Here is a 20,812-nt window from a genome sequence, read left to right as displayed (position 1 = left end):
ACTAGAACAAAAAATTTTAGAATTTGTATGGAAACACAAAAGATCCCGAATAGCCAAGACTATTTCTCAAACAGTCTTGAGAAAAAAAGAATAGAGCTAGAGGAATCATGTTTCCTGGCTTCAGAATACACTATAACACTACAGGCATCAAACCATATGGTACTGGCACAAAAACAGACACATAGATCAGTGGAGCAGGAATGACAGCCCAGAAATAACCCACACACTTATGGTCAATTAATCTATGACAAAGGAGGCAAGAATATAACAATGGAGAAAAGACAGTCTCTTCAATAAGTGGTGCTGGGAAAATTGGACAGCAACATATAAAAGAATGAAATTAGAACATTCCCTAATACCATATACAAAAATAAACTCAAAATGGATTAAAAACCTAAATATGAGACCAGATATTATAAAGCTCCTGGAGGAAAACATAGGCAGAACACTCTTTGACATAAATTGCAGCAATAGTTTTTTGGATCTGACTCCTAGAGTAATTGAAATAAAACCAAAACTAAACAAATGGGACCTAAGCAAACTTAAAAGCTTTTGCACAGCAAAGGAAACCACAAACAAAATGAAAAGACAACCGACGAAAAGGGAGAAAACATTTGCAAACAATGCGACCAACAAGGGATTAATTTCAAAATATACGAACAGCTCAAACAGCTCAATATTAAAAAAACAAACAACTCCATCAAAAAATGGGCAGAAGACCTAAACAGACATTTCTCCAAAGAAGACATACAACTGGCCAACAGGCATGTGAAAAGATGCTCAATATCACTATTTATTAGAGAAATGCAAATCAAAACTACAATGAGGTATCACCTCACACCAGTCAGAATGGCCATCATCAAAAAGTCTACAAATAGTAAATGATGGAGAGGGTGTGGAGAAAAGGGAACCCTCCTGCACTGTTGGTGGAAATAAAAATTGGTTCAGCCACAATGAAGAACAGTCTGGAGGTTCCTTAAAAAACTAAAAATACAGGTACTGTATGATCCAGCAATCCCACTTCTGGGCATATATCCAGAAAAGACAAAAACTTGAATTTGAAAAGATACATGCACTCGAATGCTCATAGCACAACTATTTACAATAGCCAAGACATAGAAGCAACCTAAGTGTCCATCGACAGAAGAATGGATAAAGAAGATGGGATATATATAATGGAATATTACTCAGCCATAAAAAAGAATGTAATAATGTCACTGGCAGCAACACGGATACTTCTAGAGATTATCATATTAAGTGAAGTGAGACAGAGAAAGACAAATATCATATGATATCACTTATATGTGGAATCTAAAAAAATGAGAGAAATGAACTTATTTACAAAACAAAAAATAGACTCACAGACATAGAAAACAAATTTATGGTTACCAAAAGGGAAAGCAGGGTGAGCGGGGGGGAGGGATAAATTAGGAGTTTGGGATTAACAGATACACACTACTATATATGAAATAAATAAACAACACGGACCTACTGTATAGTACAGGGAACTAAATTCAATATCTTGTAACAACCTACAATGGAAAAGAATCTGAAAAAGAATTGATTGATACAAAACCTATATACATATATATAGGTATATATATATATATATATATATGTATAACCGAATCACTTTGCTGTACACCTGAAACTAACATAACATTGTAAATAACTATACTTCAACTAATAAAAAAAGGAAAAGAACTCTTATAACTCAATAATGAGAAGATAAACAACCTAATAAAAATGGCAAATGAATTCAAAAGACAATTCATAAAAGAAAATATATGAATGACCAGTAAGCACATGAGAAAAAAAGTTTAATACTATTAGTTATCAAAGAAATGCAAATTAAACTATAATAAGATATATGCTTACTAGGATGATTAAAAAAATACAATACCAATTTTTGTCAAAGATGTGGAGCAAACAGAACTCTTATCCATTGCCAGATAGTACAAGTACTTCAGAAAACTGTTTTGGGAGTTCCTTCTAAAGTTAATCATACATTTACCATACAACCCAGAAACTCCTAGGTATTTACCCAAGGGAAATGAAAATATATATGAACATAATATGGGCATAGGTACATTAATTTTCACAGAGCTTCATTCATAACAGGTGAAACAACCCAAGTTTCTACCAAAAGATGAATGAATTAACAAGTTGTATATACATGCAATGGAATAATATTCAGCATTAAAAAGGAACAAACTGGGCTTCCCTGGTGGCACAGTGGTTGAGAATCTGCCTGCCAATGCAGGGGACACGGGTTTGAGCCCTGGTCTGGGAAGATCCCACATGCCGTGGAGCAACTAGGCCCGTGAGCCACAACTACTGAGCCTACGCATCTGGAGCCTGTGCTCTGCAACGAGAGGCCGCGATAGTGAGAGGCCCGTGCACCGCGATGAAGAGTGGCCCCCGCTTGCTGCAACTAGAAAAAGCCCTCACACAGAAACGGAGACCCACACAGCCAAAAATAAAAATAAATAAATGGGCTACCCTGGGGGCGCAGTGGTTGAGAGTCCGCCTGCCGATGCAGGGGACACGGGTTCGTGCCCCGGTCCGGGAAGATCCCACATGCCGTGGAGCGGCTAGGCCCGTGAGCCATGGCCGTTAAGCCTGCGCGTCCGGAGCCTGTGCTCCGCAACGGGGAGAGGCCACAACAGTGAGAGGCCCGCGTACCACAAAATAAATAAATAAATAAAGGAACAAACTACTGGATGAACCTCAAAAGTATTATGTTAAGTGAAAGACATCATATAGAGAAGAGTAAATAACTACTGTATGATACCATTTATATAAAATTTAAATGTTATATAAACACTATATGAAATTCTAGAAAAGGGAAATCTATGATGAGAAAAAAACAGATCACTCATTGCCTAGGGCACAGAGATGGGGAGGGAGGCTGACTGCAAAGGGCAATGAGGGGATTTTTTAGGGTGATAAAAGTATTGTTTTTTTATCACAGTGGAGATTACAAAGGTTTAGACATTTTTCAAAATTTATTGAACTGTACATTTAAAAGGAGTGCATTTTTTGGTATGTAAAGTATACTCAATAAAGTTGATTGAGAAGCAACAATAACGAAAAGAGATTATTTGTACATTGGCTTATTCCATTACTTAACTATTTAAATTATAATCTTGTCCCAACTGTAGTATAAAAGGTGAAGAGTTAGGCTCATGGAACCACAGAAGGGGCACAGCAATGATCTCCTTCAAAGAACAAAAGAATCCAGAACACAGTGACACCTCACTGTCGACATAACTGACCACAGCTCTGAGGACAGATTAGGACCTAAACTGCTCTTATAGTTTATTTCTGCTTTGGTCTTCAAATTATGACAGGTATCTGATTTTTGTGTCCTAACCCCTTCCTTCGTTCCAGTCACTGGTTTTAGTTTGATGTTCTAACCTGTCTTCTGAGTCCTGAATCCTGGCAGACTCACAATTTGTCCCAATCCTCTGCTATGCGTAAACTCCAATTCTGTTACTGTTGTAAAACAACTTGATTACTCGGCGTCAGCTATTCTTTCTGCTTATACCACCTTGGCTTCTTTCTTTAGCTACTCCTTCATAATCACCCTGGGTTCTCCAGGTCCCAGCTGTCATCAGTACCACCATCACAGCACTTACCATTTCAGTGTCAAACTGTGATAAACACTGGGCTTTCTTTACATAGTAGCTAATTCTCGCAACAGCTCTGCAAGGTCACCATTACAATTTATCTTTTTGGTTAGGAAGTAGAAGCTCAGTCATAAAGCTTATAAAAGTAGTATGTAAGGAAGCTAGAATTCCAACTTAAGTGTCTCTAACTATAATCTCCTCAATTAACAGAACCATTCACTTAACAAATTCAGTACTCTGGGGGAGAGATAACATTATCTTAGTAGCTAATTAATTCCATAACAGTACTGGTTAACCCTCTACATGTCACTCAATGAGGCTGTCCCATATTTTTAACAGCTTCCTTGGTGTCCAACACAGTTACATGCCATTTGGGTGAACATGAAAATTATTGCTCAATAAATGAATAGCCACAGATATTTTTAGATAGAAGAAAACAAGCTGGGGGAAAAAAAAGTCGAAATGACATAAATTCTCTCTGTTCCCAATCCAACCTAAATTCTGCAAACATGCAACCAACACAGCTTTCTTTCCCCCTTCTAAAAAAGTAATTAAAGCCACCTGAACAAAACAGAATTTGGACAAGATTCTACAGTAATTTAAAGAAGTAACATCGGTCTTGCTTTTAATAGCTCCAATTACTGTCCATATTGGTCAAATTACTAAGTATTAATTTGATGTCTCACTATAGTAACCTGCATTTGCTTTTAGACAATGCCAACAGGCACTGCATTTCATGCAAAATAAGTTCTATAACTATCATTACTCAAAGGATTGACTGCGATTTTTTTTTATAACTCACACCAAACTGCTTATTTTAAAAGCACTCAGTACTTCAGATATTCTGTCTGCTGAACAAGAACTCAGCGAGCTAGATAACAGAAGAGTAGTAGGGCTATTCTCCTATACACCTGAAGTAGAGAAAAGGCATGTTAGTAATCTCTCTCACAAAGGAATGCAATGCTAAAAATGGGGAGAGAACCCAATGTTTAGAATTCCAAGGAGGTATACAGGTACTGCAGAGTTAACACATTTAGACAGAGAAATTAAATCATTAAGCAAGTAGTACATTAACTAACTAGCAATTAAAGAAAAGCAAATTAATACCTCTCAAGCTAGTAAAAACGAAGTTCAAATAGTGAATTAAGAACAGATATTTATATTCACTCCTTCCTAAGACAACCTCAAAATAATAATAAAAAAATTAAAAGAAACAGGAAGGGGGCCTTCAGTAGACAAGAGATCTCAGCAAATCTTTGGAGGACCGAAAACGGACGGCTGAGTGACCAATGCGTCAAAGCATGGACGCCATTATCTGGAATACAGAGTGAGTATACTGCAGCAGAAAGAAGATGACTTACACACAGACCCATGGGGGGGCAGGGGATGGGGGAAATGGAGATTCACAGAGTTCGCGCATGGATGTCAACCCCCTCCCCCCTCCCACCAGAATGGCAGGACACCAGAGGTCCCCAGCAACCAGGGAACAGAGAGTCTTTCTCGAGAGCAGTAGTCCTCAGCAGCATCAGCAGCATCTGGTAGGTTTGTTACAAGAGATTGCTGGGGCCCACTCCCACTGTTTCTGATTCAGTCGTGTTTGCCAGGTGCTGAGAGGAGAGGGGAATGGGAATTTCTTTTGAAGTGATGAAAATATAAAATTAGTGATGATGGTTGTAAAACTCTGTGAATAAAAAAACTACTGAATTGCACATTAAATTTTAATTTATTATTATTTTTGAATTGTACATTTTAAAGGGTAAATTTTATGGTATATGAATTATATTTCAGTTAAGTTGTTCTTTAAAAAATCGTTTATAGCTGACCCTTGAACAACTCGGGGTTAGGGATGCCACCCTTTGTGCAGTTGAAAATCTGAGTATCACTTACAGTTGACCCTCTGTTTTCAGCAGTTCCTCCTTGTCTGCGGTTCTTCATCTGTGAATTCAACCAACGAAGACTGTGTAGTACTGTAGTATTTATTTACTATTGGAAAAAATTCTTCGGTAAGTGGACCTGTGCAATTCAAACCTATGTTGTTCAGGGTCAACTGTACTCAACTGTACACAAGGCTCTCACAGAAGCCCACCAAATAGATCTGAACTATTAAATCATGTCTCACCTTTGTCTTCCCTATGCTAAATATATCCAGTTACTTCAACCATTTCGTTAAGCCGTAACATTCATATCCCACTTATCCTGGCTGTTGTTCTAAAGTCAGACAGGATATTAAGTCATAACCTTTTCATATAAAGTATAACAAAAGATTCTAAGTATTTGGAAGTGGACAAAGGAACAGGACAGAGAAGCCAGATAATCTTCTAGCTTTTGATGATTTGGATAAATAAAATTCATTCAAGAATGACTATCAAACATGACATAAAAGTACCAAAAGATGTCCCACTGCCAAATACAGATTAACATGTACTGAGATAACTAAAAGATTCTTTCTATACCATAAAATGCTCCGTAATAATGGTGAGGAAAAGTTGTATTAACTGGAGGTCTGTTGTTCCAAGAACAGAAAAGCAACAGAATACAAACCAAATATAATAGCCAGTGGTCATTAAATATAAATGACATTTTAAAATGCACTCTCATGTAATCATTCCACCGATAAGGTTACCTCTAAATTAAATTCAACCTAGACAAGGTGAAATTCCCTTGCCATATGCTCTTCTTGCCCTCAGGACAATCTTTTTTACAACAGCTACTACATTTCTAATTTCTTATTTAATGTCTGTCTTGCTCATTAGACCGTATAGGGTCAGGAAGGTTGGAATCATATCTTTCTTGTTGATCTCTGTATCTCAGCACCTAACGCTGTGTTTGGCACACACTTGGCTCTCAACAAATGTTCAATTGAATTAAGACTGATTTTTGAGCCCTGGATCACATAAGTGGTCGTAATAGAAACTAAGAAGACAAAGAGAAACAAGATACAGTTTGAGGAATTTACTAATGGGCTAATGGGAAGATAAGTATACAAACAGATAATCTCAACATTCTTAAATAAATAAAATTGATAGAAACCCTCTTCCAACAGGTATTTAAGTCTTTATTCTGTATTAAGTAATAGTGTTACAAAATTAAACACAGTCCCTAAATTCAAAAGCTCAGAGTCTAAGCTATAGAGGAAAAAAATTAATGATTCCAGTGTTACAAAACAGGTAAGAATAAAGCAGCATAGGCGTACAAAAGAAGGGCATTTAAACAAGAAAGATATGGGGGTGGTGGGTGCAGAGGCGGGTAAGGATTCTGGGTGAGATCATGCTTAAGCTGAGTTTAGACTGATGTGCAGGGGTTAGCTAGACAAAGGCATGGGGAAAGGACATTCTAGGTAGAAATAAACAACATATGCAAGGGAACACAAATAAGTGAAACAGGATGATGTGATTAGAATATCATAAACAGTTTAGGATAGCTGAAGCAAAGGGAAGTGGAAGCAAATGACTGAAAGGATGCAAAGGGTGTGTGAAAAGAAGCATTTGAAAGTGATATCCATACAGCTGCTCTGACAAGGATGGAAGAATGGTAGTGCCATTTCCTCTGATAGGGACTTCAGAAGGAAAAAACAGATTTGGAGAACAAGATGTTGAATTCAGTTTTTAACATGCTGAGATGAGTATCCAACAGCCAACTGGAGAAAGCAATTGGCACTTTAGTTTATAGGTGAGGAACTGAGCAGAGATTCCATGTTAGAGAGATGAATCTCACAATACCATTCTTTGACTATCACCTTGTATTTGTCCAGGTTTTTTTCTCTAGTATTGATACTTCCACACCAACAGTTCTTCAGTAAGATCTCCAATTCTTTAAGCCTACCACTTTTGCCATCATCACTCTCTACCCTTATTTCCTCACTTCTCTCCTTACCGAAGCATAGACTCCTTGATCTATCATTATAACCTTCTGTATTTATCTACTTCCATCATACTCCTCTGGTAATACCCGACCCCGGTTAATCCACATATTCACATTCTCTGTTTGCACCCAAGCAAGCTAAATATTCCCACTAAAAAGTCTCTGCATCTTCTGCTCAATTTGCCTGAAATGCTCATCCCCTGGCTATATAATACAAATAAATGAATAATGAATGAAGTTCCTGAGTCATTCATATCAATAGTCTGTTAATTCATATTTCTGTCTAAACAGGGTTAATTTTTAACATAAATAATATACTAAAAGAAGAAATCTATGTGTTTTAAGGTCCCACAATCAAGGGAACAGCATAAACAATCATCATCATTCACACACGTTCAGGAAACAATAAGGTAATTGAAGGTCTCAAAGTTTCATGGTTATATCATTTTCATGAACAGAGTAAAAGTAGTGATGTTAACTGCTGTTGTAGACTAAACTTTACAGTAGAAACAGTAACGGAAAATTTTTGAAGAATGAGAATTTGTGCTTTACAAATTCAATTAACAATACTCACTAAATAATTACTATTTTTCGTAGATAAAAATATTTGGAATATTTATCTATGAGATAGACATATGAAAAGAGCTACAAACTGGCTAAACATTAAAAACAAAAGCAGTTTTTTTTGTCTTTAGGACATGAAGTAGGTTGAGTACTATAAAAAAAACAGAAAAAGAGAAAAATAATCTCTGTTGAGAGGAAAACAGGGAAGGAGTCAAGGAGGAAGTCATTTTTCAGTTGAGCCTTGAGTAATGAACAGGTACGGAAAAAGCAGCATTAGAGGAGGACAAGTATTAGAAACACAGAGGTACACGAAAATGCACAGCATGAATAAAATAGCCATAAGATCCTGAAAATCAATGAGTATAAATTAATAAATTTCAGATAAGCATCTAAGAATCAAACGTATGAAGAATGAGAAAGTCATATGGGATGGAAGACAATTTCACACCCAGTCATAAGGGGTACCTCAGTTTAAATCAGGTTCACATGTTGACATATTACGGCAGCCACTTAACACTATAAGCTCATCCTGAGTGTGAATGTCTCATGGCTCTGAGCTCAGCATCTGAACTGATGAGATAACCCAAGGGAATGAGTTTAGGATTGCTCATACCAGTCACAAAGCAGCCAATTAATCAGACTGGAATGAAATTAACTCGACCAAACTGATTTTTTTCTCCCCAAATAGAAATATCTAATTTTTTCTCACTATAAAAGTAATAAACATTAGTTTTTCAAATCTGAAAAAAAGAGACAAGTTTAAGGAAGACAATAAAAATGAGCAGAGATAGCCACTGCTTACAAGTTGAATATTGGTGCATATTTTCCAGACTTTTTCCCCACCTATACATACACACACATTGTAAAAAACTGGAATCACATTCTACTCCCTGTTTCATGACCGCTTTTTTCTTTTAACAACACGTTGTAGAGCTTTATCATAAATTTTAATGGCTGTACAGTAATCCACCGTTTAGACGAATCATAATTAATTTAACCCTCAGTTTACTGCCAAGGACCATTATACCCAGTTTTAATTTCTTAGTTTTTCTGTTGAGCAATTTTAGCTGTTTCTAAAAAGTAGTATTTCATGACTTTTATACTTTGTTAGAGGTTGTATTATTTTCCTAAGGCGGCCATAACAACTTACCACAAACTACATGGCTTAAAACAACAGAAATTTATTCTCTCTAGACTGTGGAAGCTAGCAGTCTGAAATTGAGGTGTTGGCAGAGCCCTGCTCCCTCTGAAAGTTTTAGGGAAGAATCCTTCCTTGCCTCTTCCTAATTTCTGGTGGCTCCGAGCAATCTTTAGCATTCCTCAGCATCACTTCAATCTCTGCCTCTGCTTTCACATGGCCTTCCTCCCACTGTGTGTATCTTCTCTGTGTCTTTGTATCCAAATCTCCTTCTCCTTTCTCTTATAAAGATACTAGTCATTGGATTTAGTGCCCACCTTAATCCAGTATTTTAATTTGATCACATTTGCAAAGACCTTATTTCCAAATAAGGTTGCATTCACAGTACTTGTCTTTTGGGGAAACACAATTCAAGACATTACAGAGTCATCCAAGAGACAGATAAATTTCTACTATTTTTTTCTAATAGAATAAAACCCATTGAATTCTTTCATGAATCTAAGAAAATATGAGGTTTTAGTGATCTTATCTTTCTTGTATATTGAAACATTTTGCTATCTCATCATTCTAGAAATTATTTCATCATTACTCAATTATTCCTAATTTTAAGTTAAAAAAGCGTAAAATGTTTTGAGAACAGAATGATGGATGCTTAAGATACATAGTAGATAAGAGAGAGATGCACAGTGAGATGAACCATCTCCATTGCATCGTCTTCAGTTTTCTCATTGCAGTACACAAACTATCATGTCATTTTTCAAGAAGGTATTAGAAAAGCCCGGAGACACTACTGTTGTGGTCTTTTCTGTAGTTTTCAGAGAACACAGTTGAGAATTGAGATCTTTTATTTTTTCCTCAAAATGACAAACAGAAGGAAAACAATAAAGATACTTCATAAACACTGAATAAACCAGGAAATGAATGGGGAGAGACAGATAGTAAAATCTAGTCTCTAATGATGTCGGTAAAATTGGTTGTATTAACTGAATTCTCAGACTGTGAGCCCTCAGATAACAATATCCTAAATCAATTTTCTCAAACGTAAGAACTGGTAAGTGAATAATACATTTCTATGGGCAAAAGGGAAATATGGTATTTTCATCCAATTAGTCATCCCACAGTAAGGATTTCATCATACAATAATTTGCAATAAGAACTTGGACCATACTATTCTGCTAAAAGGATATGTAACAATATTCTTTCTTTCTTTTTTAATTTTTAAATATTTATTAAAATTTTTTCTTCTAGTTTTATTGACATATAATTGACACACAGCACTGTATAAGCACCTTATAATGACTTAAATACTTCATGAAATGACTACCACGATAAGTTTAGTGAACATCCATCATCTTACATAGATACAAAATAAAAGAAAAAACATATTTTTCCTTGTGATAGGCACTCTGAGGATTTACTCTCTTGACAACTTTCATATATGACACACAACAGTGGCAATTATATTAATCATGTACATTATATCCCTAGTACTTACTTATAACTGGAAGTTTGTACCTTCTGACCCCCTTCAGCCAATTCCCTTTCTCCTCACCCCTTGCCTCTGGTAATCACAAATCTGATCTCTTTATGAGTTTGTTCCTTTTGTCTTTGAAGTATAATTGACCTACAGCACTATGTCAGCTACTGGTGCACAACATAGTGACTTGATATTTCTATACATTACAGAATGATCACCACACTAAGTCTAGTTACCATCTGTCACCATACAATATTACATTATTATTGACAATATTCCCCACTCTGTACATTTTATCCCTGTGACTCATTTATTTTGTTAACTAGAAGCTTGTATCTCTTTTTAAATTTATTTTACTTATTTATTTTTGGCTGTGTTGGGTCTTCATCGCTGTGCGCAGGCTTTCTCTAGCTGCAGCAAGCGGGGTCTACTCTTTGCTGCAGTGCGTGGGCTTCTCATTGCTGGGGCTTCTCTTGTTGCAGAGCACGGGCTCTCGGCGTGCAGGCTTCAGTAGCTGTGGCTCACGGGCTCTAGAGTGCAGGCTCAGTAGTTGTGGCGCACGGGCTTAGCTGCTCTGTGGCATGTGGGATCTTCCTGGACCAGGGCTCGAACCCGTGTCCCCTGCACTGGCAGGCGGATTCTTAACCACTGCACCACCAGGGAAGCCCGGAAGCTTGTATCTCTTAATGTCCCTTACCTATTTCACTCATTTCCCTACCCCCTCATCTCTGGCAACCACCTATTTGCTCTCTGTATCTATGACTCTGTTTATGTTATGTTATATTATATTTGTTTTGTTTTTTAGAACCCATATTTAAGTGAAATTATACGGTATTTGTCTTTCTCTGACTTATTTCACTTAGCATAATACCCTGTAGGTCCGTCCATGTTGTCGCAAATGGCAAGACTTCATTCTTTTTTTTATGGCTAATAATTCCCCTATATATTATACCACATCATCTTGATCCATTCATCTGTCAATGGACACGTAGGTTGCTCTCATATCTTGGCTATTGTAAATAATGCTGCAATGAACACAGGGGTGTATACACCTTTTCAAATTAATGTTTTTGTTTTCTTTGAAAAATATCCAGAAGTGAAATTGCTGGATCGTATGGTAGTCCTATTTTTAATATTTTGAGGAATCTCTGTATTATTTTCAATAGTGGCTGCACCAATTTACATTCCCACCAACAGTGCATGAGTGTTCCTTTTTCTCCACATCCTCACCAACACTTGTTAATTGTTATCTTTTTGATAACAGCCATTCTAACAGGTGTGATATTTCATTGCAGTTTTGATTACATTTCCCTGATGAGAGTGATGTTGAGCATCTTCTCATGTGCCTGTTAGCCATCTGTGTGTCATCTCTGAAAAACTTCTATTCAGGTCCTCTGCCCATTTTTTTAATTGGGTTGTTTGATTTTTGGTTGTTGAGTTGTATGAGTTCTTGGTATATTTTGCATATTAACCCCTTATCAGACATATTGTTTGCAAATATCTTCTGCCATTCAGTAGGTGACCTTTTTATTCTGTTGATGGTTTCCTTCACTGTGCAGAAGTTTTTAGTTTGATGTAGTCCCATTTGTTTATTTTTGCCCTTGCCTGAGGAGACACAACCAAAAAATATTGCTAAGACCAATGTCAAATGCCTATGTTTTCTTGTAGAAGTTTTATGGTTTCAGGTCTTACATTTATATTTTTAACCTACTTTGAGTTTGTTTTTGTATATGGTATGAGAAATTAGTCCAGTTATTCCAACACTATTTACTGACCATGTAAGTGTGGGTTCACTTCTGGGCTCTCTGTTCTGTTTCACTGTTCTACGTGTCTGTTTTTGTACCAGTACTATACTGTTTTGATTACTATAGCTTTGTAGTATAGTTTGAAATCAGGGAGCGTGATACCTCCAGCTTTGCTCTTCTCTCTCAAGATTGTTTTGGCTATTTGGGGTCTTTTGTTTCTTTACAAATTTTAGAATTATTTGTTACATTATTTGTGAAAAATGTCATTGGTATTTTGATAGGAATTGTACTGAATCTGCAGATTGCCTTGGGTAGTATAGTCATTTTAACAAGAGTAATTCTTTCAACCCATATCTTTCCATCGGTTTGTGTCATCTTCAATTTCTTTCATCAGTGTCTTACAGTTTTCTGAATACAGGTCTTTCACCTCCTTAGTTTGATTTATTCCTAGGTATTTTATTCTTTTAGATGGGATTATTTTTTTAAATTTCTCTGACAGTCTCCTGTTAGTGTATAGAAATGCAACAAATTTCTGTATATTAATTTTGTATCCTACAACTTTGCTGAATTCATTGATAAATTCTAATATTTTTTGGTGGCATGTTTAGCATTTCTTACATATAGTACCATGTCATCTGCAAACAATGACAGTTTTACACCTTCCCTTCTAATTTGGATTCCTTTTATTTCTTTTTCTTGTGTGACAATATTCTTTCACTATTTATGATATTTGCACATCAAAATTTACTTGATATGGTAAATAAGTGGACAGTGAAAGTTAGTGCATACACAAAGGTGTTTGAAAAGAAAAGAATAACATGTAGAAATGAAAAAATGCATTGATTTGATCATTCTAGTTAGTATTTAGGAAATCTGAAAACAAAAATGTTTTGCAATTGTGGAGCAAAAAAATGGCCATCCCCTCTTCGACAAAATTAAGAGCTGTCAAAGTTCTTTTTGATAATGTAACTGCCAAGAACCAGAAGTAATAATAAGCTAAAGCCTATTAAAGATGTATTTGAAATTTGAATCTGTATTTAAAGTATAGACATATTCCAGGTTCATGCATGGAAGTTGATAAACAACTGGCTACATTCAAAGGGCTGCATCTCTTTGGGGTACTTTCAAAACCCAGAAAAGTAAAAATAAAAATTTGGGTTTGCCACCATCATCAAGAACATGAAAAATCACACAGAATGATAAAGTATCTGTGAATCATATATCTGATAAGGGACTTGTATCCAGAATATATAAAGAACTCTTATGACTAAATAATAAAAAGACAAATAACCCGACTAAAAAAACATGAACCAAGAAATTAAAGACACATTTCTCCACAGAAGATATCTGAATGGCCAATAGGCACATGAACAGATGCTCAACATCAGTCATTGGGGAAATGCAAATGAAACCATAATAAGATGCCACTTCACACTCAGTAAAATGGCACAATAAAAAAAGACATATATATAAGTGTTAGCAAGGATGTGGAGAAATTGGAACCTTTATACACTGCTGGTGGGATTGTAAATTTCCTGCAGCCACTGTGGAAAACAGCCTAGCAGTTCCTCACACAATTAAACTTATCATGTAACCCATCAATTTCACTCCAAGTACCTATCCAAGAGAAATGAAAACACGTTCACACAAATACTTGTACTCAAACAGTCGTAGGAACATTACTCATAATAGCTAAAAAGTAAAAACAACCCAAATCTCCACTACCTGAATGGATAAACAAATGTGGTATACTCACATAATGGACTGTTATTTGGCAATAAAAAGGAATGAAATACTGACATATGCTACAACATTGACAGACATTGAAAATATTATGCAAAGTGAAATACACCAGCCACAAAACGCTATATATTGTGTGATTCTCTTTATATGAATTATCCAGAATAGGAAAATGCATAGAGACATAAAGTAGGTTGATCAGTAGTGCCTAGGGCGGGAAGGAGGATGGTCAATGACTGCTAATGGGAAAAAGTTTCTTTTTGGGTGATAAAAATATTCTTGAATTAGCTTATGGTAATGTTCGAAAAACTGAAAATATACTAAAACTCACTGAATGGTACACTTTAAATTGGTGAATTTTATGGTAAGTAAATTATCTCTTAATAATACAGTTCTTGGGCGTGAGTGTGTAATGAACTGGGAGATTGGGATTGACACATATACACCAATGTGCATAAAATGGATAACTAATAAGAACCTGCTATAAAAAAAAAGAAATTAAAAAAAAATACAGTTCTTAAAAATTTGGGTTTGCTATATTTAAATACTTACTAAAATTCTAATAAAGTTGATTTTCATTATTCCTTTATTAATTAAAAAATTTAAATTAATTTTTATTGGAGTATAGTTGCTTTACAATGTTGTGTTAGTTTCTGCTGTCATTTTTCCTTTATTTTTACTTCTGCAAATTATTCATAAGATGACTTAAAAATATTTACTAAAAATAAGGTCCATTACTTCCAGACGGTAAATGGTGATGAACATTTTCTTGGCATATTGATGGTTAATCAACCTTCCTAAATAAATGTTTAGATTGTTAGTAGTTTTTCATTAGTATAGATGAAGTTACTTTCAACATTTTTTTTAACACATCTTCATAGAGTTGTCAGATCATTTCCTTAAGAAAAATTCTGGGTGCAAAGCTATTTCTCTAGAGAGGCTGTATAAATTTATACTTCTAATAGCAATGTTCAAAAGGAAAGCATCAGTTTTATCCTGAAATATGCACGACTTCATAGCTTAGTAAAAACATTCATAAGAAGGAAATAAGAAAAACCACCTGTAACAAAACATAAAAAGAAAAAAACAAAACCAAGAAAGAAAGAAAGACTATAATAATCAAAAATTCTTTTAAATACATTAGACTGAGCCTTCCTCCAATTCTGGCTTTAACTGACAAAAAAATGGAAAATTTTATTACATGACATTTCTTAAGTGTAAGTTTTTCAATTTAGGACATGTCTAATTCTTTCAGAATGAACACCTAACTTACACCCCACTATTTATAGGCAAAATGTAATGAAAACACTTAGCTTTCTCTTATTTAAAAAACATATTTATAGCTCTATCTGATGAGAGGGCTTAGAAGCAATAATCCCCCAGTAGCAGCAAGATACCCAGTGACTAAGTCCTGGTTTCTAAATACCATTTTCCAATAAAAGGAACTAGGGCTCCTTGGAGAAATGGATGATTCTAAGGCTAGGGTAAGGAAAACAAAAAATAAGCTTGGGATAACTGCCAAAACATGGAAGCAACCAAGATGTCCTTCCGTAGATGAACAGATGAATAAACCAAGGTACTTCCAGATAATGAAATACTATTCAGTGATAAAAAGACATGAGTTATCACAGTAAACAGGACAGCATGGTAGTGGCACAAAAACAGAAATACAGATCAATGGAACAGGATAGGAAGCCCAGAGATAAACCCACACACATATGATCACCTTATCTTTGATAAAGGAGGCAAGAGTATAAGACAGCCTCTTCAATAAGTGGTGCTGGGAAAACTGGACAGCTACATGTAAAAGAATGAAATTAGATCACTCCCTAACACACCACACACAAAAATAAACTCAAAATGGATTAAAGACCTAAACGTAAGGCCAGACACTATCAAACTCTTAGAGGAAAACATAGGCAGAACACTCTATGACATAAATCACAGCAAGATCCTTTTTGACCCACCTCCTAGAGAAATGGAAATAAAAACAAAAATAAACAAATCGGACCTAATGAAACTGAAAAGCTTTTGCACAGCAAAGGAAACCATAAAAAAGATGAAAAGACAACCCTCAGAATGGAAGAAAATATTTGCAAATGAAACAACTAACAAAGGATTAATCTCCAAAATATACAAGCAGCTCATGCAGCTCAATATCAAAAAGCAAACAACCCAATCCAAAAACGAGCAGAAGACCTAAATAGACATTTCTCCAAAGAAGATATATGAATTGCCAACAAACACATGAAAAGATGTTCAACGTCACTAATCATTAGAGAAATGCAAATCAAAACTACAGTGAGGTATCACCTCACACCAGTCAGAATGGCCACCATCAAAAAATCTACAAACAGGGCTTCCCTGGTGGCGCAGTGGTTGAGAGTCCGCCTGCCGATGCAGGGAACACGGGTTCGTGCCCCGGTCCGGGAAGATCCCACATGCCGCAGAGCGGCTAGGCCCACGAGCCATGGCCGCTGAGCCTGCGCTCTGCAACGGGAGAGGCCACAACAGTGAGAGGCCCGCGTACTGGACAAAAAAAAAAATCTACAAACAATGAATGCTGGAGAGGGTGTGGAAAAAGGGGAACCCTCTTGCACTGTTGGTAGGAATGTAAATTGATACAGCCACTATGGAGAACAGTATGGAGGTTCCTTAAAAAACTAAAATTAGAACTATCATATGACCCAGCAATCCCAATACTGGGCATATACCCTGAGAAAATCATAATTCAGAGTCATGTACCACAATGTTCACTGCAGCACTATTTACAATAGCCAGGACATGGAAGCAACCTAAGTGTCCATCGACAGATGAATGGATAAAGAAGATGTGGCACATATATACAATGGGATATTACTCAGCCGAAGATGTGGCACATATATACAATGGAATATTACTCAGCCATAAGGAGAAATGAAATTGAGTTATTTGTAGTGAGGTGGATGGACCTAGAGTGTGTCATACAGAGTGAAGTCAGAAAGAGAAAAACAAATACACTATGCTAACACATATATATGGAATCTAAAAAAAACCAAAAAGGTTCTCATGAACCTAGGGGCAGGACAGGAATAAAGACATAGACGTAGAGAATGGACTTGAGGACATGGGGAGGGGGAAGGGTAAGTTGAGACAAAGTGAGAGAATGGCATGGACATATATACACTACCAAATGTAAAACAGATGGCTAGTGGGAAGCTGCTGCATTGCACAGGGAGATCAGCTCGTTGCTTTGTGACCACCTAGAGGGGTTGGATAGGGAGGGTGGGAGGGAGACACAAGAGGAAGGGAATATGGGGATATACGTATGCACAGAGCTGATTCACTTTGTTATACAGCAGAAACTAACAGAACACTGTAAAGCAATTATACTCCAACAAAGATGTTAAAAAAAGAAAAAAAAAAGACGAGCTATCAAGCCATTTAAAGATATGAAGGAAACTTAAATGCCTATTACTAAGTGAAAGAAACCAATCTGAAAAGGCTGCATATTGTATGATTCCAACTATATGACATTCTGGAAAATGCAAAGCTTTGGAGACAGTAAAAAGATTGCCAGGGGTTAGGAGGGAGGGAGGGATGCATAGGAGGAACACAGAGGATTTATAGAGCAGTGAAACTATTCTGTATGACATCATTTGACCAAACCTATAGAACATACACTACCAAGAGTGAACCCTAAGTAAACGATGTACTGCGTCAGTGTAGGTTCATCAATCACAAAAAGATGAAACAAACTAACAAACAAATCTGGGGTATCTTATAGTGCCAGAAAATAAGGAAGTACTCAAAAGACAAAAGGATAGGGGCATGTGAAAGGTATACAAGAATTAATCTGAAAGAATTCCCAACAACTAAAACAATCTGAGCAACAAAGTAAATAGCACAGCATTGAAATATAACCCAAACCATAAAATATACATCAGTCCATCCTGATATAAACGATGACATAAATAAACAAATAAGAGCAAAGAGACATAAATCATCCATACAGAAGAATTCCAAATACTCCCCCCTTCAGGAGATGAAGCATAATTCCATCTCCCACTTCCCAACCCTTCACTCCTACCTCCAGTGAAGGTGGGTGTACTTAATAACTCACTTCCAAAGAATAAATTGGAGAAAGGGAAAAACAGTACATTTTCAGTGGAGAAACTTGGCAAAGACTACCTCACCCAAGTAATGAAGGTTAATAGCACCATATGGATATCAAGTCCCCCCGACATGATACGACAAGAAGAGCACTTCACCTCTGTGGTATTTTTTCTAACCCTCCCTAAAACTTCAGAAAAATACAGATTGACATACTTTCTGCAAGTCATAAAAAACAAGGAAAGACTGAGAAACTGTTACAGACTACATGAGACTAGGGAAACATGACAACTAAATGCAATGTGGTACCCTACAGTGGATCCTGGAAAAAGGAAGAAGCCATTGATGGAACACCAGTGAAATCCAAATAAACTCTGGAATTTAGTTAATTGTAATGTACTAACATTTGGTTCTTAGTTTTGACAAATGTACCACGGTAACGTAAGATGTTAACAACAGGGAAAACTGAGTGAGAGGTATCTAAGAAGTCTGCACGATTTTTTCCAACTTTTCTACATTTAAAAATTATTCAAAAATAGAAAGTTTATTTTAAAAACAGCAAAATTAAACTTTAAAATGGAGCCATAGGGCTTCCCTGGTGGCGCAGTGGTTAAGAATCTGCCTGCCAATGTAGGGGACACAGGTTCGAGCCCTGGTCCGGGAAGATCCCACATGCTGCAGAGCAACTAAACCCGTGCGCCACAGCTACTGAGCCTGTGCTCTAGAGTCCGCGAGCCACAACAACTGAGCCCACGTGCCACAACTACTGAAGCCTGTGCACCTAGAGCCCGTGCTCCTCAACAAAAGAAGCCACCTCAATGAGAAGCCCATGCATCGCTACGACGAGTAGCCCCCGCTCACCGCAACTAGAGAAAGCTCGTGCACAGCAACGAAGACTCAACGCAGCCAAAAAAAAAAACAAATAAAATAAATAAAATGGAGCCATAAACCCACTAAACCAACATAGATATCCTTTTGGAAAATGTTAACCTTCTAAATTTAACTACCATTTACTCCATTTTAAAAGTCTGTTAAATAAAATTTAGAAAAACTAAATTTAGACAAATTTAGTCTTCTTTAGAAAGAAGACTAACAATTTCTTACTGGAGATTAAATCATGTATTAATCTGAAACATGATGTACTGTATATTAATAGTACTAGAACTATGCATATTAAACTAGGAACATTTGATTGACACAGAAATACTTCATAACACATTAAAAATATAAAACCTCATATTCTGCCAATATAAGCTTCTGTCAAGTTTCACTGTACATTGTGTTCTTTGGTTCACTGCACTCTACTGGTAAAGAGGGAACATATTTAAGCCACTAGTGATATTATAACCAAGAAACTTGGTAAATTTATACCTTTCCCATATTATGACACTCCTGAGGGGAATATATGTTGTCTCTAACTTTACAGATAAAAGAAATAAATAATGAAAGGCTGTTAAGAAAGGTTATCCAAAACTTGGATTAAGCTAAAAGGTAGACAGAACATCCTTCCAATGTAATGTGGGGACACAGATCCACTCCAAGGTTATTTAACTACCCTACCTAGGGGAATGAACTTTGCTCCATTATTCTATTTACTATCAAACTAAATATCCTAGATTATGTAAAGTTACATGTTCACTTATAGATTTTTGTCCAGTAGAGTTGCAAATCATTTCTGTCATGTAGAAGAGAAAATTCCAAAGGTTAGGGTTTATCGGTCTGTGGGACATTAACCAGTTCATAACTAACTTAGCAATCTTATTCTGAAATTCTTTGATTAAACTGCGTATGAATCCACAGCTGCCCAAATAGTCTTTGAACTAGCCTTACTATTTTCTTCAGTAATTACTGAATTGAATAAAATATTTTATACTTCTATGAATCATGTTTTTACTTTTTTTAAATTATACTTTGACATGCATAAGGAACTTTCCATGACATGCTTCACATGGCCTTTCCCACATACAGCTCTGCAAATCCTACAGTCTCACAGGGCTATTGTGATTATAGTTTTTCTGCACCGTATTCTGATAATGTTGTCAATTATTTGGTTATTGGAATTATCAAATAATATCTTTGTCAAAGGTAAATCTAAGTAAAGTACATATTATTTTCAAGACCCTCTTTACTCCACCATTGACACTCTCCATCTTGCCAGTAAAGTCTGTAAAAAAATAAACATGAACACTATTCTATTTCCCCTGTTTTTCCACCCTGTGCATTTTCAAAACAATGGGAAATACAAGATTCCCTGTTTTTACTGGAGCCATTTCCTGAAGAGATTTTTAAGTCTCAAGCTCTATATGAGAAAACAAAGATATTTACATCTTCGTAGGAGACTCATTACTTGCTGAGTCGGCATTAAGAAATTACCCACAAAATCAGAGAATATAAGATTTAGACAGGACTTTAAAGATTTTCCTGTCCAATCTCCAAAAGGAAAGAAAATAGGGCAAAAAGGATTATAGTGATTTTCCAGAGGTCTGAGAGTGGCTAAAATTAATGTGATCTGACTTCTAATACTTTCTAAATGGGCACACATCTCCCATGATGACTTTGTGGG

At 36.2% G+C, this 20,812-nt stretch overlaps 1 protein-coding gene across 10 annotated transcripts in view; it reads right to left on the bottom strand.

Moving 5' to 3' along the window:
* NARS2 (asparaginyl-tRNA synthetase 2, mitochondrial) overlaps positions 1-20,812 on the bottom strand; it is a 135,438-nt gene that overhangs the window by 49,642 nt on the left and 64,984 nt on the right. The gene's annotated exons all lie outside the window — the stretch shown is intronic.

The sequence above is a fragment of the Phocoena phocoena genome, chromosome 8, assembly GCF_963924675.1.
Source record: "Phocoena phocoena chromosome 8, mPhoPho1.1, whole genome shotgun sequence".
Lineage (NCBI taxonomy): Eukaryota > Metazoa > Chordata > Mammalia > Artiodactyla > Phocoenidae > Phocoena > Phocoena phocoena.
Note: the sequence above shows the minus strand (reverse complement) of the source record. Positions and strands in the feature narration are given on the sequence as shown.